Source organism: Cervus elaphus, chromosome X (assembly GCF_910594005.1).
Source record: "Cervus elaphus chromosome X, mCerEla1.1, whole genome shotgun sequence".
NCBI classification, from domain to species: Eukaryota; Metazoa; Chordata; class Mammalia; order Artiodactyla; family Cervidae; genus Cervus; species Cervus elaphus.
In genome coordinates, this window is record NC_057848.1 from 100,217,693 (window position 1) to 100,237,759 (window position 20,067).

The 20,067-nt window shown below is 35.8% G+C and overlaps 1 protein-coding gene across 1 annotated transcript in view; it reads left to right on the forward strand.

Moving 5' to 3' along the window:
* Positions 1–20,067, forward strand: part of RPS6KA6 (ribosomal protein S6 kinase A6) — a 241,360-nt gene that overhangs the window by 48,013 nt on the left and 173,280 nt on the right. The gene's annotated exons all lie outside the window — the stretch shown is intronic.

The following is a 20,067-nucleotide window of genomic DNA, read 5'->3' on the forward strand; positions in this document are numbered from 1 at the left end:
GGGCAGGAGATCAGGCAAGACATAAGGAATGAGTGAGAAGGTAGCAAAAGGTTATGGGACTGGGCCTGGTGAGGTTGGAATGAGGTAGTAAGGAGAGAATGCAAAGGAGAGAGAAAGGATGGGTTCTTAGGGGAAGAGAATGGAAACAGGGTGTGGAGACAGTGCAAAGGGATCAGGAAGCCTTAACATAGAATAGGGGGAGAAGGAAGTGGGAAGGAAGAAATGGGAAGTGGATGGGAAGGAAGTTGAAGGTGATGGGGTTTTGTGGAGGCAACCAGTTCATTATTACAAATTTTGTTTTCCAAGCAAATAGTATGGATGACATCTTTTGCTAGTTTAGCTTCTGTTAATTGAATCATTTATTTAATTCCTATTTTTTTGCTCCAGTGATTGTAAACAATGTGGCTCTTGAAATTGTTTAGGGGCATAGGCAGGAAAAATACATTAATTATGTAAATAAAGTATGAATAACTAATTACAACTCTTTCACTACTTTCACTGCTTTCCAAAAATGAGGTATAACTAAGATTAAGCAACTGGATAATTAGCAATGGCATGTAGCCACCTGGTTGGGAGGGACATTAGTTACTGGTATTATGGCTATCTCTTCAAAGAAGTTTAAAGTGATGCTCCTTTTTCTGAAATACTTCCATCTTAAATTTATGATAAAGTGAAAATGTGCACAGGCTTAAATTGTCATCAGTTCAGTCTCAGTTGTGTCCGACTCTTTGCGACCCCATGAACTGCAGCACGCCAGGCCTTCCTGTCCATCACCAACTCCCAGAGTTTACTCAAACTCATGTCCATTGAGTCAGTGATGCCATCCAATCACCTCATCTTCTGTCGTCCCCTTCTCCACCCGCCTTCAATCTTTCCAGCATCAGGGTCTTTTCAAATGAGTTGGTTCTTTGCTTCAGGTGGCCAAAGTATTGGAGTTTCAGCTTCAGCGTCAGTCCTTCCAATGAATATTCAGGACTGATTTCCTTTAGGATGGACTGGTTGGATCTCCTTGCAGTTCAAGGGACTCTCAAGAGTCTTCTCCAGCACCACAGTTCAAAAGAATCAATTCTTTGATAAGAAACTATAAAAGGCAGTATATAAAAGGTAGCATTAACTTTCATTTTAAGTAAACATTTCCAACATCAATATTTATTAAATCTGTACATATAGCACATTTATTTCTGTGGTATTAGATATGAATGTTATAAAGAAACTGTCTTTCCCAAACATACATTCTTAATCATATATATCTCACTTTTCAAAATAAATGAATCTAAGAGCATTCAAATAACGATTTATATTTCTCTTTTAAAATGTTAACTGAAAGTGAGTAAAACACAGTTTTGAAAGGTAAATCATTTCTCTGCCATTTAATAAAGCACTTTAAACTCCACTGTGGCCACATTTAAAGAAACACATAAAAAAATTAAATATCTAAATTTGAATGTGCTCCTTTCTGTGGGTATCCAGAAAAATTTATTTAGGTGGAACAGTTCAACCTAGGGTGTAGCATATCAGAGCTATCCGTCTGGGCCTCCCATTTTAGGACGCTGTGCAATATTGTAGGGAATATGTTGCTTGAACTGCACAAATACTCTGGAAGGACAGTGACTCAGTATGTTAGTGGGAGGGAAAAATCAGGTGACAGAACAGGCTACTGCTAAAAAGGATTTGAGGTGTTCTTATATAATTAGAACATAAACACCCACATCCATAACCAAGGTAACAAGGCTAGTTTGGTCATAAAGTTTCCTGCCCTTTAAATACTTTCCTTGGGCCTCAAAATGCCCTTTCCCAAAATCCACTCTGTAATTCCTTACATACTCTTCAACTCTCTTTACATTACCCTCTACTATTGTTCATATTTTGCATGTATACTTGTGTGTATTTCCTTTTTTGGCCTGTTCAATGCCCTTTTTAAAAGCCAGGTTTATTGAAGAATACTTCTTATACAATAAAACACTATTTTAGGGTACAGTTTTATATTGTGATAAACACATATAGACATGTAATCAAAAATACAGAACTTTTTCATTACATGCCAAAACATCTGCTTTTAAACAAAATCCTTTCTTTCACCTCCAGCCCCTGCAACTGCTAATCTGTGTTCTATCCTTACAGTTAGCCTTTTCCAAACTGTAACACAAATAGTATGAGTATAAAGCCTTTAAGGCTGTTTCTTCTTAACTTGAAATAATGTATTTGCAATTCATTCATGTTGTTGCAGGTACCAGTGGTTCCTTCATTTTTATTGCTGAGTAACATTCCTTTCAATATACCACAGTCTGTTTACCCATTCTCCGGCTGAAGGGCATTTTGGTGGTTTCCAGTTTGGGGAGATTATGATCAAAGCTGCTGTAAACACTCATATGCAAGTTATTATGTGAACAAATACTTTAATTTCCTTGGCAAATATAGGAGTAAGGTGCTAGGTTATTTGATAATTAAATATTTCACTTTATAGGAAACAGCCAAACTGTTTTCCTAAATGACTATAAAATTCTGCATTTCAATTAGCAGTCAAAGTTTCAGTCACTGAATATTCTCTTTAGCATTTGGTATTGTCAGGTTTTCCTTGCTTTTTTCTCTTTTTGCCATTCTAATAGGCATTGTCTTAGTCCACTGGGGCTGCTACAACAAAATACCATAGATTGAGAGGCTTAAACAATAAGCATTTATTTTTCACAGTTCTCAGTTCAGTACAGTTGCTCAGCCATGTTGACTCTTTGTGACTCCATTGACTGCAGCAAGCCAGGCCTCCCTGTCCATCACCAATTCCCACAGTTTACTCAAACTCACGTCCATTGAGTTGGTGATACCATCCAACCATCTCATCCTCTGTCATCCCCTTCTCCTTTGGCCTTCAATCTTTCCCAGCATCAAGGTCTTTTCCAATGAGTCAGTTCTTTGCATCAGGTGGCCAAAGTATTGGAGTTTCAGTTTCAGCATCAGTCCTTGCAATGAACATTCAGAACTGATTTCCATTAGGATGGACTGGTTGGATCTCCTTGCAGTCCAAGGGACTCTCAAGAGCCTTCTCCAACACCACAGTTCAAAAGCATCAGTTCTTCAGTGCTCAGCTTTCTTTATAGTCCAACTCTCACATCCATACATGACCACTGGAAAACCCATAGACTTGACTAGAAAGATCTTTGTTGGCAAAGTAATGTCTCTGCTTTGTAATATGCTGTCTAGGTTGGTCATAACTTTCCTTCCAAGGAGTAAGTGTCTTTTAATTTCAAGGGTGCAGTCACCATCTGCAGTGATTTTGGAGCCTCCCAAAATAAAGTCTGCCACAGTTTCCACTGCTTCCCCATCTATTTGCCATGAAGTGATGGGACCGGATGCCATAATCTTAGTTTTCTGAATGTTGAGTTTTAAGCCAACTTTTTCACTCTCCTCTCTCACTTTTATGAAGAGGCTGTTTAGTACTTCTTCACTTTCTGCCATAAGGGTGGTGTCATATGCATATCTGAGGTTATTGATATTTCTCCCGGCAATCTTGACTCCAGCTTGTGCTTCATCCAACCAAGTGTTTCTTATGATGTACTCTGCATATAAGTTAAATAAGCAGGGTGAAAATATACAGCCTTGACGTACTCCTTTCTTGATTTGGAACTAGTCTGTTGTCCCATGTCCAGTTCTACCTGTTGCTTCCTGACCTGCATACAGGTTTCTCTAGAGGCAGGTCAGGTGGTCTGGCATTCCCACCTCCTTCAGAATTTTCCACAGTTTATTGTGATCCACACAGTCAAAGGTTTGGCATAGTCAATAAAGCAGAAATAGATGTTTTTCTCAAACTCTCTTGCTTTTTCAGTGATCCAGCAGATGTTGGAAATTTGATCTCTGGCTCCTCTACCATTTCTAAAACCAGCTTGAACATCTGGAATTTCACAGTTCATGTATTGCTGAAGCCGGGCTTGGAGAATTTTGAGCATTACATTACTAGCATGTGAGATGAGTGCAATTATGCAGTAGTTTGAGCATTCTTTGGCATTGCCTTTCTTTGGGATTGGATTGAAAACTGACCTTTTCCAGTCCTGTGGCCACTGCTGAGTTTTCCAGATTTGCTGGCATATTAAGTGCATCACTTTCACAGCATCATTTTAAGATTTGAAATAGCTCAACTGGAATTCCATCACCTCCACTAGGTTTGTTCATAGTGATGCTTCTTAAGGCCCACTTGACTTCACATTCCAGACTGTCTGGCTCTAGGTGAGTGATCACACCATCATGATTATCTGGGTCATGAAGATTGTTTTTGTACAGTTCTTCTATGTATTCTTGCCACCTGTTCTTAATATCTTCTCCTTCTGTTAGCTCCATAACATTTCTTTCCTTTATTGAGCCCATCTTGCATGAAATTTTGCCTTGGTATCTCTAATTTTCTTGAAGAGATCTCTCGTCTTTCCCATTGTATTGTTTTCCTCTATTTCTTTGCACTGATCACTGAGGAAGGCTTTCTTATCTCTCCTTGATATTCTTTGGAACTCTGCATTCAAATGGGTATATCTTTCCTTTTCTCCTTTGCTTTTGGCTTCTCTTCTTTTCACAGCTATTTTTAAGTCCTCCTCAGACAGTCACTTTGCTTTTGATCCCTGTCTCCTGTACATTGTCATGAACTTCCATCCATAGTTCATCAGGCTCTCTGTCTATCAGATCTAGTCCCTTAAATCTATTTCCCACTTCTACTGTATAATTGTAAGGGATTTGATTTAGGCCATACCTGAATGGTCTAATGGTTTTCCCTTTCTATTCAGTTTAAGTCTGAATTTGGCAATAAGGAGTTCATGATCTGAGCCACAGTCAGCTCCCAGTCTTGTTTTTGCTGACTGTATAGAGCTTCTCCATCTTTGGCTGCAAAGAATATAATCAATCTGATTTTGGTGTCGACCATCTGGTGATGTCCATGTGTAGAGTCTTCTCTGGTGTTGTTGGAAGAGAGTGTTTGCTATGACCAGTGCGTTCTCTTGGCAAAACTCTATAAGCCTTTGCCCCGCTTCATTTGTACTCCAAGGCCAAATTTGCCTGTTATTCCAGGTGTTTATTGACTTCCTACTTTTGCATTCCAGTCTCCTAAAATGAAAATGACATTCTTTTTTGATGTTAGTTCTAGAATGTCTTGTACGTTTTCATAGAACCATTCAACTTCATCTTGTTCAGCATTACTAGTCGGGGCATAGACTTGGATTACTGTGAAATTGAATGGTTTGCCTTGGAAGTGAACAGAGATCATTCTGTTGTTTTTGAGATTGCATCCAAGTACTGAATTTTATACTCTTTTGTTGACTATGATGGCTACTCCATTTCTTCCAAGGGATTCTTGCCCACAGTTCTAGAGGCTCAGAATTTCAAAACTAAGGTACTGGCAGATCTGGTGTCTGGTGAGTGCCCACTCCCTGGTTCTTAGATGGCTGTCTTATTATATCCTCACATGGCAGAAAAACACAGGAGAGCTCTCTGGAGTCCCTTTTACAGGGAAACTAATTCCTTTCATGAAGGCTCCACCCTCATAATCCAATTACTTCCCAAAGTCCCCTATCTTCTAATATCATCACATTGGTGTTATGGTTTCAGGACATGAAAGTTAGGAAAAAACAAACATTCAGTCCCTAATAGGTGTTCATTAGCATCATATTATGGTTTTCATGTGGATTTTCCTAATGTCTAATGGTATTTAGTATTTTCTCATATACTTTTTTTTTTATCAGTGTATGTGTTTGGTGAGGTGTCTATTCAAATCATTTTTACTTTAAAAATTATTTTTCTTTTTATTATTGCGTTTTGAAAGTTTCTTGTGTATTCTAGATACAAATCCTTTGTAAGATGTATGATTTGCCAATATTTTATCCCGCTCTGTGGTCTGTCTCTTCATTCTCTTAATTTTGCAAGAGCAGACATTTTAAAATTTGATGAAGTCCAAATTTTTATTTTATGGATCATGCTTTTAGTGTCAAATCTAAGAAACATTTGCCTTTAAAAAGTCACAACATTTTTCTTCCTTTTATATTCTTTATTCTAGAAATTTTATAGCTTATGTTTTATAGCTTATGGTCCATATTGAGCTACTCTTTGTATATACTACAAGGAATGTTTCAAAATTCATTTTCTTCCACATGGATATCCAAATTTTACCTTGCCTGTTGTTGAAAAGTCTCTTCTTTCTGTGCTGAATTGCTTTTCCAACTTTGTAAAAAAGTCAGTTGATTATGTATATATGATTATGTATATATGATTTCTGAGTCTATATTGTGTTCTATTGATCTGTCTCTAATAATACACTCTCTTGATTACCGTATTTTTATAATAAGGCTTGAAATCTGATACTGTACATCTTTTAATTCTTGTTTTTAAGAGTTGTTTTGGCTATTATAGGTCCTTTGCCTTTCTGTACCAATTGCAGAATCAACTTACAAATTTCTATAAAAATCATGCTGGTATTCTCTTTGGAATTGCATTGAATCAGTGGATCATACTGGATAAAACTAACATGTTAATAATATTGAGTCTTTGAATCTGAATCCATCTCTCCATTTGTATTGGTTTTCTTTGATTCTTTCATCAGTGATTTGTAGTTCCACTACAGAAAGTTTGAACATATTTCGTTAGGTTTACATCTGTGTTTCCACTCTTTTATGCTATTAAAAATGCTACAATTTATTTAATATTAATTTCTAATTGTTTGTTGCTAGTATTTACACATAAAAATGATTTTTCATATTGACCTTGTACCTTGTAACCTCACTGAACTCACTTATTAGTTCTAGTAGATTTTTAATATATATATATATATATATTTTTTTTTTTTCCCCCAGGTAGACACTCATGTTTTCTATGAAGAGTTTTATTTTTCCCTTTCAAACTTATATACCTTTTAATCATTTTTCACCTCATATTGAATTGGCTGGAAGTGCCAGTGTAATGTCAAATAGCAATGGTGAGAATGGACATTCTTTTTTTTCCCCTTTATTTATTTATTTATTTATTTTTTCAGTGGGTTTTGTCATACATTGATATGAATCAGCCATAGATTTACACATATTCCCCATCCCGATCCCCCCTCCCACCTCCCTCTCCACCCGATTCCTCTGGGTCTTCCCAGTGCACCAGGCCCGAGCACTTGTCTCATGTATCCCACCTGGGCTGGTGACCTGTTTCACCATAGATAATATACATGCTGTTCTTTCGATACATCCCACCCTCACCTTCTCCCACAGAGTTCAAAAGTCTGTTCTGTACTTCTGTGTCCCTTTTTCTGTTTTGCATATATGTACATATACACCATGGAATATTAGTCAGCCGTTAAAAAGAATTCATTTGAACCAGTTCTAATGAGATGGATGAAACTGGAGCCCATTATACAGAGTGAAGTAAGCCAGAAAGATAAAGAACATTACAGCATACTAACACATATATATGGAATTTAGAATGGACATTCTTAACTTTCTTGTCCTTGATCATTTTTTTTTAAATAGGGTAACGTTGGTTTATAACATTATACAAGTTTCAGGTATACAACATTATACTTCTACTTCTGTGTACATTGCAGTGTGTTCACACACACAAAATTTTAGCTTCTATTCATCACTATATGATTGACCACCTCTATGCATTTTACCCTCCTCTCCACCCCTTCCTCTCTGGTAACCACTACTCTAGTCTATTTTTATCTTGCTTAATTTTTTTTGGTCACACTGTGTGGCATGTAGAATCCTAGTTCCCCAACCAGAGATCAATCCCACTCCCACTGCATTGGAAGCATGGAGTCTTAACAACTGGACCACCAGGGAAAGTCCCACTACTACTGTATTCTAAATGTTTACAAGTTTGGTTTTGTTTGTTAACTTATTTTGTTTTAGTTTTTGTCTTTTATATTCCATGTACAAGTGAAATCATATGATGTTTGTCTTTGTCCATCTGACTTATTTTATTTATTTCACTCATAAAATATCTGGTCTTTTGTGTCTGGCTTCTTTTATTTAGCATAATGTTTTCAAGTTTCATCCATGTTGTAGGGTGTTTCACTATTCCATTCCTGTTTTGGCTGAAAATTCCATTGAATCTTGAGTGAGCTTTTGTTGTTTGTTTCTTACAAGTGAAATCATATGATATTTGTCTTTTTCCACCTGACTTAATTTCACCTTCACTAAAGGTTCATCCTTGTTGTCACAAATAGCAGGATTTCATCTTTATGGCTGAGTAGTATTCCATTGTGTGTGCATGTGTGAATCATGTCTTTATCCATTCATCTATTGATAGGCACTTAGGTTGTTTCCATATATTGGCTATTGTAAATAATGCTGCTGATCTTGGTCCTGATCTTAGGGGGAAAGTATTTGGCATTTTATCATTGAGTATGATGTTCATTCTATGCTTTTCATAGATGTCCTTATTCAGTTTGTGGAAATTTCTTTCTGTTCTTACTTTTCTGAGAGTTTTTTTTATCATGAATGGACATCAGGTTTTGTCAAATGCTTTTTCTGCATTATTGAAACAATGATATGATTTTTTTTCTTATTTAGACTCTTAATTTGTTGAATTATACTGACTGTTTTTCCAATGTTGGACTAACCTTCCATTTTCATGAGAAATATCTTTTGGCCATAATGCCTTTTAGTTTTTAATTATTTGTGAACTCTGCTCATATTTTGGAGAATATATTTGTGTCTATGTAAAGTATACTGGTGGAGAAGGAAATGGCAATTCACTCCAGTACTATTGACTGGAAAATCCCATGGACAGAGGAGCCTGGTAGGCTACAGTCCATGGGGTCGCAAAGAGTCAGACACGACTGAGAGACTTCGTTTTACTTTACTTTACTTTAAAGTTAACTGGTTTGTATTTTTATTTTCTTGTAGTTTCTCCTTTTGATATCAGGTTTTCATTGGAATTAAAAATAACTTGGTATGTGTTTTCTCCTTTTATTTTCTGGAAGAACTTGTGTAGAATTGGTATTGTTTATTAATTAAATATGTGTTAGAATTCACCAGTCAAGCTATCTGGGCCCAAGTTTTTTGTTGGAAAGTTTTAAACTATGAATACAATTACTATAAGAAAAACAGGACTATATTCACACTATCTATTTATTTTTACTGATATATAATTCACATACTATAAAAGTCACCCTTTTGAAGTGTAGAATTTAGCATATATATATTTGAGATTGCATCACTAAAACCATTTTATGATTTCAGCATATTTTCATCACCCCCAAAAGAAACCTGGTACTCATTACTCCTCGTTTTCCCCTCACCCCAGCCTCTGGAAACTACTAATCTACTTTCTCTAGCTTAATGAATTTGCCAACTGTGGATATTTATATAAAAGGAATCATACAATATCTGGCCCTTTGTGTCTGGCTTCTTTTATTTAGCATAATGCTTTAAGGTTCATCCATGCTGTATTATGTTTCAGTATCCCATTCCTTTTATGGCTGAATAATATTCCACTGAATCTTGAGTAAGCTTTTGTTGTTTGCTTCTTTTAAGAAACTGGTCACATTTAAGACAACCTTGTAAATTAACTATACTCCAAGAAAATTAAAGAACTGGTCACTTTTATCTATTGGACTTACAGGCATAGACTTATTTTTAATATCCTTTATTATACATTTAATATCTGTAGGACTTGTAGCAATAGCTCTTCAATTTTGATATCTATAGTTCATGCCTTTTAACTTTTTTTCTTGATTGGTGAAGACAGTAACTTATAGATTTGATTTATCTTTTCTAGAAGTACCAGATTTTAGTTCTGTTGATTTTCCTTATTGTTTTCTGTCTTCAATTTCATTGATTTTTCTATCTTATTTTTATTATTTACTTCTTTCTGCTTGCTTTGAGTTCTGTTTGTTCTTCATTTACTACTTATAAAGGAAGAACTCTAGGTTATTGATTTGAGAAGTTTCTTCTTTTCTAATATAAGCATTTAATGCTATCAATTCTAAGTACTAACATAATTTTGGGGGGGACAAGAACATTCATACCACAGCAATGTTGAATATTTTATTCTTTTAAAAAATAGACATTTTTAAAAAGCACTTTTAGGTTCATAGCAAATTTGGGAGGGAAATACAGATACTTCTCATATATCTCCTGTCTGTATATATGCACAGCTTCATGCACTATCAACATATCACACAAGATGCATTTGTTACAACTGATGGACCTACTTTGAAATATCATTATCCCTAAATTCCATAGTTTACATTAGAGTTCACTTGGCATTGTACATTATATGGATTTTGACAAATATGTGATGGCCTGTATCCACTATCATAGTATCATTCAGAATAGTTTCACTGCCTTAAAAATCCTCTGTGCTCCACCTATTTATCCTTACCTCCTCACTAACTCTTGATAACCATTGTTCTTTTTATGGTTTCCATAGATTTGCCTTTTCCAACATGTCATATAATTGAAGTCCTATAGTTGGAACCATATAGTATATAACTTCTTCAGACTGACCCCTTTTGCTTAGTAATATATATTTGAGGTTCTTCCATATATTTAACAACTTGATAGCTTATTTCTTTTTAGCACTGAATAATATATTATCTGGGTATACCACAGTTTATGTATCCACTCACATACTGAAGGGCATCGTGATTGTTTCCAAGTTTTGGCAATTATTAAAAAGCTGCTATAAACATTCATGTGCAGATTTTTGTGTAAACATAAGTTCTCAGTTCCTTGGAGTAAATACCAAGGAGCACAATTTCTGGATCATATGTGAAGAGAATGTTTGAAGAGAATGTTAAGTTTTTTAAGAAACTGGTAAACTGTCTTCCAAAGTGGCTGTACCATTTTGCCTTTCCACCACCAGTGAATGAGGATTCCTCTTGTTCTATATCCTTGCCAGCATTTGGTGTTGTTAGTGCTGAGTAATCTTACATGTGCTTATTGGCACATATGTCCTGTTTGGTGGAGTATTTGTTCCGTATTTATCATATTTTTAAATTGGATTTTTTTCCTGTTGAGTTTACAGAATTCTTTATATATTTTTGATCAAGACTTTTGTCAGATATGTAATTTTCAAACTTTTTCCCCAGTTTGAGGCTTATGTTTTCATATCCTTAACAGGATCTTTTGCAGAAAAAATTCATTTTGATGAAATCTAATTTATCAATGTGTTCTTCTATGGATCATAGCTTTGGTTTCATATTTAAGAACTCAGCACCTATGACTTGTGACCCTAAGTCACAAAGATTTTTCTTATGTTTTCTTCTAAAAGTTTTATAATTTTAAAATTTATAGTATGATCCATATTCAGCTAATTTGCCTTTCCTTCTTCAAAACTTTTCATTTTGTATTGGGGTATAGTTGATTAACAATGTTGTGATAGTTTCAGGTGTAATTTGCTGTTGCTTTTTATTTGGTACATGCTATCACAGTGGTGAACTGACTCATTAGAAAAGACCCTGATGCTGGGAAAGACTAAAGGCAGGAGGAGAAGGGGACAACAGAGGATGAGATGGTTGGATGGCATCACTGACTCGATGGACATGAGATTGAGCAAGCTCCAGGAGTTGGTGATGGACAGGGAAGCCTGGCATGCTGCAGTTCATGGGGTTGCAAAGAGTCAGACACGTGCCTGAGTGACTGAACTGACTGACCAGACTGGTGAGACAAGGGGATTTCTCTGTTGTCCTGGCGTAGCCTCAGTCTTAGACAGATCTTGTGTCCCTGAATTATCAGAGCAGAGTTTTCTCAGCAATACTATCTGTCCTGTGCATGGCAGCTAAATTTTGCCTTATATCTTCAGTGGCCCTTTCAAGGAAAGTTTTCTGCTCCTTCTCTTTGCTATAAAGCCTCTAATTGCATAGGTCTAGGACAGCTTTTTGCCCCTCTCCTAAGGAACAGAGGAATTTTTTTTTTCCTTTTACCTTCTTTGGAAGCAATGGGTGTTCACACATTTCCTGAGGAGCAATAGTGTATGCTGCCCCACCTCCCCCTACCAGTCAGTAGCATTTGTGAAGAATTTTTGCCTTTCTTGTAGCAATGATTTACCCTCTCTTCTAAGCCTGCAATGTTTGTTCAGAGAGGCTTTATCTGGTGTTCTTCCCTGTCACCTCTCTTTCTCATGATCACCAAATGTAAGTCTGTGGCAAGCAGCCTAAGAGTGAAAGCTAACTTCCCTGGTCCTTGCTGTTCCAAGCTTTATAATATCATGCTCTTCCACATTTGGAGTTTACAAAAATCATTTTAAAAATTAGCTCAATTCTCCTTACTGCTTTATGGCAGTGCATATCTTTTACCCCTGTGTTGTACTATAGGTGAACCAGTGCTAGCATTCCATCTCTCCTTGGAAGGGTTGTCTTTGGATTTTAGGCTATTCTGTTGTCCTGTGACCTCAGCATTCTGGTTTGTTCAAGAAAAGTTATGATTTTGTTGTTCATTTGCCTTTTTTATAATTGTTAGTATAGAAATGCACTTTCTATCTTTTCTGCATCCTGGGCTGAAGTGGAATTCTGGGCAATAGCTTCTTAAAACAATTTATTTAGGGACTTCCCTGGTGGTTCAGTGGCTAAGACTCTATACTATGAATGCAGGGGCTTGGGTTCAATCCCTGGTCAGGGAACTAGATCCCACATGCCATAGCTAGGAGTTTGTAAGCTGCAGCTAAAGATTCTGTATGGCACAATGAACATTGAAGATCCCTCATGCTCCAACAAAGACCTAATGCAGCCAAATAAATAAATAAATATTTAAAAAAATCAATTTGTTAAAAGAATGTTTAGGGAGAGGTCATATAGGAGTTCCCTTTGGTGTCATATCTCCTTGTGTATAGGCATAATAATCTATTTTAGTTCTAAGATGTATTGCTATGTTAATTTTTTTTTATTTTTAAAAGGTTTCCAAATCTCCCTTGACTTAAGTTATAATATTTACATTTTTAACAAGATTTTTCTCATTGCAATGTCACTTGATAAACAACAAAGGCTTTTTGGATTCATCTTGAATAGTTATTAATTTAAATAAGGCTTTAACTTAAAATTTTTCTTGAAATGTATTAAAATCCATAAGATAAGAAATGCCATTGTGGGACCTCTGGTTAAGGGTTGATTTTACTAAAAATTGAACTCCCAAATGAACCAGTAATCCCTCTTCAGGGCATATACCCAAAGGAAATAAAATTAGTACTTCAAAGAGATATTTGCACTCCCATGTTCATTGCAGCATTATTCATAGTGGTCAAGATATGGAAATGACCTAAGCATCTATCAATGGATAAGTTGATTAAGAAAATGTGATATTTGAAATACTATTCAATCATAAAAAATAAGGAAATCCTGCCATTTATAACAATATGGATGAATCTGAAGGACATTATGCCGAGTGGAATAAGTAAGACACAGGAAGAAAAACACTGCATGATCTCACTTATATGTAAAATCTAAAAAAAAATAAAGTTTAATACATAGATGGTGAGAAGAGAATTGTAGTTACCAAGGGCAAAGAGGTGAAGGAAATGAGGAAATGCTGGTCAAAGAGTACAAAGTTACAGTTATGTAGGATGAATAGTTCTAGAGATTATCTACAACATGATGATTCTAGTTAATAATACTGTATTGAATACCCGAATTTGCTAAGATAATAGATTTCAGGTTCTCTTATCACACATTGAAAATGGTAACTGTGAGAGAATATGTTAATTACCTTGACTGTAGTAAACCTTGCACTATGTATATTGAATCATCATATAGTACATTGTAAGCATATAGAGTTTTTTTTTAAGAGCTTTAATCTTGATTTAATTAAATGTCCAACGAAATATACTAGATCATACTCAAAGATGTAGAAAGCAAAGAAGTTAGGTAGAAGCTGTGTTGACTTTAAGAACTTTTCATGATTATATAGAACTTATTTTCTAGGAGTATGTTAAAGTTATAAGATTATTTTCTACTACATTCATGTTGAAAATCTCTTGAAACTAGACTTTAGGTCAATTCAATAAATAATTTAAGAGGTAAATGAACTCTGAATCAGTATGTGCAGAAGGAAAATAATGAATGTAATTCTTTGCTTTAGAATGGAAAACCAATTCTTGGTTTTAAAAGTCTTCTTTTGTCTAAATATGTCAGGATCCTGACATAGTATACTTGGGATTATAGATATCTCTGATAGCGGTTCTGAATGTTACTGGTGAAATTAAAATGTTCTTTTGCTTCCTAGTATCCAGGGGCTCAAATCTGCATAAATGTTTGGGCTCCTTGAACGTTCAGGATTCTAACAAGAAAAGTGTTGAAAGCGTTAGTCGCTCAGTCGTGTTCAACTCTTTGTGACCCTATGGACTGTAGCCCGCCAGGCTCCTCTGTCCCTGGAACTCTTCAGACAAGAATACTGGACTGGGTTGCCATTCCCTTCTCCGGGGTATCTTCCCAACCCAGAGATCAAACCGGGGTCTCCTGCATCGCAGGCAGATTCTTTACCGTCTGAGCCACCAGGAAAACCCTTCTAACAATGAGAGGGGCTCTAAATAGATGAAAAAAATAAAATAAAAAGGCTTACTTACAGGAGGCCAGACTTAAAGCAAATTCTCCTCCAGGGAGCTATCCAGGGTACTATACCACGTTTACCTGACGTTTTCCTGATCCATTGGTTAAGAACCTTCTGCCCTTATCAGTGTCTACATATCTTCCTAATTTCAACTTGCTTATCTCTGACCTGCTGACCACAAGTAATCTAGGAACACGTCACCTGCCTTTGTCTGTGCTCAATCTGAATATGAATATATATATATATATATATATATATATATATTTTTTTTTCTTCTGTAACCAACTCTAAATTTGCCTATTTTCCCAGTTGAACTCCTAATACAGGGCACCAGGAAAAAGACACTTTTATTAACTTCAACTATGTTTATTAATAATAAGTTGCTATTAGCATGTCAACTGCTTTTATATAATGAAGTCTTAAAGTGCTTCAATGGGGTTTGTATCTTATATAATATTTCCTTTGTAGATTTTTTTTCTTTTGCAGTTTAAATTTGCACTTTCCAATTCTCTGTAATTTTTATATGAATTTTTAAAACCTGAAATCTGAATGAATCATACAGGCGTTTAGAACAAAACTCCTCTCTAAAATATCTGTCTCTTACTTTGGCTAATTATAACTTAAAACAGTAGTTCTCAAAGTGTGGTCCCAAGACCAGTAGTATCACCTGGGAACTTGGTAGGCATGCAAACACTCAGTCCCCAACCCAGATTTAATTAATCAGAAACACTGAGGCTCGGCAATCTGTGTTTTGACAAAGCCCTGCAGGTTATTCTCATGCACACTTACCAGTGACTTAAAGTACAATATCAATAAGACCATGACCATAAGTCTGAAATTATCTGGTTCCGTTTAAAACAATTCTTATTTAGAAACTGTGAATACCAGGGGAATCTAGTGAACAGGTATAGGTGGGTCCAGATGAGTCAGTTCACTTTTTCCAGCTAAATTGTATGACCACGGAAATCTTTTATTATTACTTCAGTCATAGGAACTCTAAATACATATTTTATTTCAGGTGACAAGAGTTTTGCAAATTATATGCAAAAGACAGTTTGAAACTAGGTAAATTGGTAGATACACAAATTTAAATTTTTATTATTGTTATACAGATTTATGAGTTATGTTTGAAGTCTGAGTAGGGTAACATTGTTACTCTCATATCCTTAATGAAAGAACGGTCCACCTTTAACTCAGAAGGAACTCTCCATAACAAAGTTCTAAAATTTGCAGGAACCCAAATGAAAAATTTTGAGTTAAGGAAGAGACATCAAATGAGTGGCTCAAATTAATTGGCTCTACCTGTGTGAATAATACTGTGAAGGATGTGGGCAGCCAGATTACCTTCACATCTGGTGTTATTGCTTGGGTTTATAAAAATGTATTTATTTTGTCACCTACAGCTGGCTATGACATTTATGTATGTTATCCTAGGAATTAATTTCCTGTTTCATAGATCCATTATTCTAACATTTTAGAAAACCTACCAGTAGGACAACTGTTTTTTTCCCCAGAAAATATCATTATAAACAAATATGTTGGCTGGATTTGAAGAGATATAGAAATAAAAAGAAAATAAAATGTTATTCCTTGATATTTTGCCTATATATAATACAGCAGAACTCCTTTGTAACATGTGCCATTGTTAAATAGGTTAAAATTCTAGCTAAATCATAAAATATAATAATAATAAATTTTCATAAATATCTTAAGAGTTAGACCACAAACAATGGTAACTACTCTTCCCCCTCTCTAGTATCATTAAGGGATTTCATTCTCTGTTTACTATAAGCTTTAGTTACTGTCCAAAGAGAAAAACTACTAAATTATAGCCATATTTATCATTTATTTACTGCTTAATCTCATTCATTTCAACAAAAATGAAACATATTTCACAAGTATGTGTGACTTGCTCCCCCTTTTGAAATTGATTTGTAGGGGGACCAAAGTTACTTAGTATTTTTAGAGAACAAAAGTTATCTGACACTCCTGAGGAATAACTTAAATATACTAAGTATTTGCTAAAACTTAAAAGTTTCCTGTTTCTGCACACAGATCCTATTTTTTATATATTTAAATCAGAATATCTCCAAGTAAAATATTGGAATATTTTTCTAATAGTGCTATTATGTTCTGTGTTGATTCATCACTTCCCAGCTATTTGGATTATAAACTTTGGGGAACTAGGCAGAGAATGCTGAGGGACTGTGTGGCTCTTTCTATAATTATACCTCAAATAAGCAGTGTTTCTATATGTCACAATCTAGGAATAAGAACAACAATGTAGGATCTGTGGGTGGTCTGTGATTTGCTGATCAAAGGTCCTTGGTTCATATTTCACACCCCCTTAGTGGGGCCAAGATGAGTTTGTTTTTATCTCCATGTGGGTTGGTTAACTTTTTTCAGCTAAATTGCATGACCACCCACTTTTACACCTGACCCTGGTCATCTGATGTGTGCCATTTGTCACAGGGCAAAGAAGTCAGTGTAGAGGTTTATGTACCCTTTCCCTAGTTCTGAAAACACTCGGAAAACATGCTCTAATGGTGGTAGAACCCATTGCATCATCCTTTATGATGAATAATATATTATTTAGAAACTAGTTAAGTACATCCCAGTTCCATAACAACCAAAACATTGCCAAATACTTTTTAAACTTTTAATGCTACAATAATTGGAAATCCAGAGATACATAGGCATATAGAAATTTTGAGGCAAAAATGTCCTGACCACTGAAGGGAAAGCAATAAACTCTGCTGTGTATACTTATAGAAAATTTAGAATTTTAGGTTCCAGTCTTCCTTACTACTTGCCTTTGTGCTTAAATAAAGTCATCGTGTTTTTCACCAACAGTTCAAGGGCTTTCTCATTTAGTAGAAATTAGATCTAATAGTCCCTGGTTACCAATAACTTAAAATCAGGTAATACGTCTTTGATACAAGGAGTCAACACAGAACAGATAGGCATTAAACTTCTCAAGAGTTAAGTACTGTCGTACATTTTTATAACAGACCACAGTTTTAACACAGTGTCTGGCTAAAGTAGAAATGTTTTTGTCCATCCTGCACGTTTATTGAGCACCAGCCATATGCTGTGAATGCAGAGCTTAATTAATTCACTACCATGAAAAAGCTCAAAGTTCACTGGTAAAGAAAGATAAAGAAATGCTGAGATTAGTATATGGAAAAGATGTTATGGAAGTACAGAGGAATGGGTGACTAATTTGTCCCTGAGATGAGTGGAAAGAAGGAAAGAGGGGAAGTTAAGCTCTAAGAGGCTTCACAGAGCACCAGAGTGGGGTAAAAGGTTTGGCACCAGGCAGACCTCGTTTTAATTCTAGATTTTTCATTTATTATCTGTGAGGTTTTGGGAAAATCATTGAACCTTAGGCTCAGGTGCCTGATCTGTAAAATATAGATAATATAAATTTTTACAAGTTCTTATGTAGGCTAAACGAATCCATGAAGAGCATAAGCCTGGAGCACAGTCAGCTCTTCTCTCAGTAAATAGTAGTTAATATTGACTGCTATTAAGAGAAAATTATCTACAAAGACTAGGATAGGGAAGAGACAATAACATGTGCACAAATTTGACTGGAATATGAAATGGTACATGAAGCTAGGAAAATAGAGGCCAGATGGTGAAAACTTTTAAACATCTGCATTCAGAGTTAAGGAGTTTGGGTATCTTACTGGAGATGATAAAAGAATCACTGGAAACTTTTGATCACTGGGCTGCCAATGAGGAGGATGGTTTGAGGAGAGAGTATAAATTTAGAGTCAGAGAAATCAGTTAAGAGGAATCATTGTTATAATTGGTTCAAGTAAATATTTTATGAGGTGAACTGAGTCAATGGCAGTGGGGATGGAGCAGACATTTAAAAAATAATTGAGATAGAAGAAAAAAGACTTGTTAACTAATGGAAAGATTTGAAAAAATGAGAGTTTATTAAAACCATTAGTTGAGGAAGGTACTTTAATTAATTTTTTAATGAGACATGTATATTTATATACTGGAGAAAAAAATGGCAACCTACTGCAGTAATCTTGCCTGGAGAATCCCATGGACAGAGGAGCCTGGTGGGCTATAGTCCATGGGATCACACACAGTCAGACATGACAGAGTGACTAACACACACATGTGTCTATATATTAAGGGGAATGTTGAATGAATGAACATACATGAAAGTTAAATTTTATATAGAAGCAGAGTAATACATTCATGGTGAGGAAGCTTCTTAATATAGTTGATGTGGTGTATTTATCAAATCCATAGGAGGAAAGGACAAATTCATTCATTCAGAAAAATTTACTGAGTATCATTATGCTAGGTGCTTGAGGGAATAAATAAATCATATATCACATGTTGATTAGTATTATCAAGAAAAAGCAGGGTGAGGCTAGATAGTTATGGGGATGGTGTTTTAGAATGGATGGTCATAAAAAGACTCAAATGACATTTGAGCAACAAACTAGTGGGTGGTGGAGGTCATTAATTATTCTGAAGACTAGGCATGGAGCATGTTAGTTAGGGTCGAACCTAGAATTCAGTTAGGTATCCAAATAGAATAAGCAGTTGGACGTACAAGTCTAGACTTCAAGAAAGTGTTTATGGTTAGAGATATAATGCATGAGACAAGTGCTCAGGGCTGGTGCACTAGGATGACCCAGAGGGATGGGATGGGGTGGGGGTTTCAGGATGGGGAGCACATGTAAATCCATGGCTGATTCATAGCAATGTATGGCAAAAACCACTACAATATTGTAAAGTAATTAGTCTCCAACTAATATAAATAAATGAAAAAAAAATTGACAATCTTCAGCATACAGATGGGGTTTAAAGCCGTGGAACAGGATGGGATATGGGAATACCTAAAATGTTGGGGAAGGTATAGGTCAAGGACTGAGCCCTGAAGTTCCAGTTTTTAGAGATTAGGAAGATGAAGGATGATATAGCAAAGGACACAGAGAAGAAATGGCCAATAATGTAGAAAGAAAATGAACAAATGTTTTGCTCTGGGGGCCAAGTGAAGATAATGTTTTAAGAGACATGAACTGCTTCAAATACTAATGAGGGGTCCAGCAAGTTGAAGTCAGTAACAGCATGTTTTTTTGCTGACAGGAAAGGTCCAGTGGAGGAGGAAAATAGATGGTGTGAAAGGGGCAGGCAGGAAGTGGAAGAACTGCAGAACAAGGCCTTTGAGCAGGCAAGAAAAGATGATATCCAGTGCTCAAAGCATTGGCAGAAGCAAGGTCAGTTCAGCCAAAGGGAAGTCTACCTGCATGTGGGTACATGCTCACATATTTTCATTGTTTATAGCCCCATGTCTCCACTACTTTCAAAGCTTTCATTTTTATAGAATCATATGCTTAAAACTTACTTTCTCCCTGGGGTTTTAAGCTGAGTAGATGGGAGTGATCTACTAGTGATCTTTGATTGAGATTCAGGTACAATCTCTGGTTCACTTTACTTTGCCAGTGCTAGAAGCTAGACGGTGAAATAATAAATAGAGAGCATAGTTCAACGTTTTCCGTGGAGCACAGCATCACAGTCCCAGGTGTAGTACCTGGAG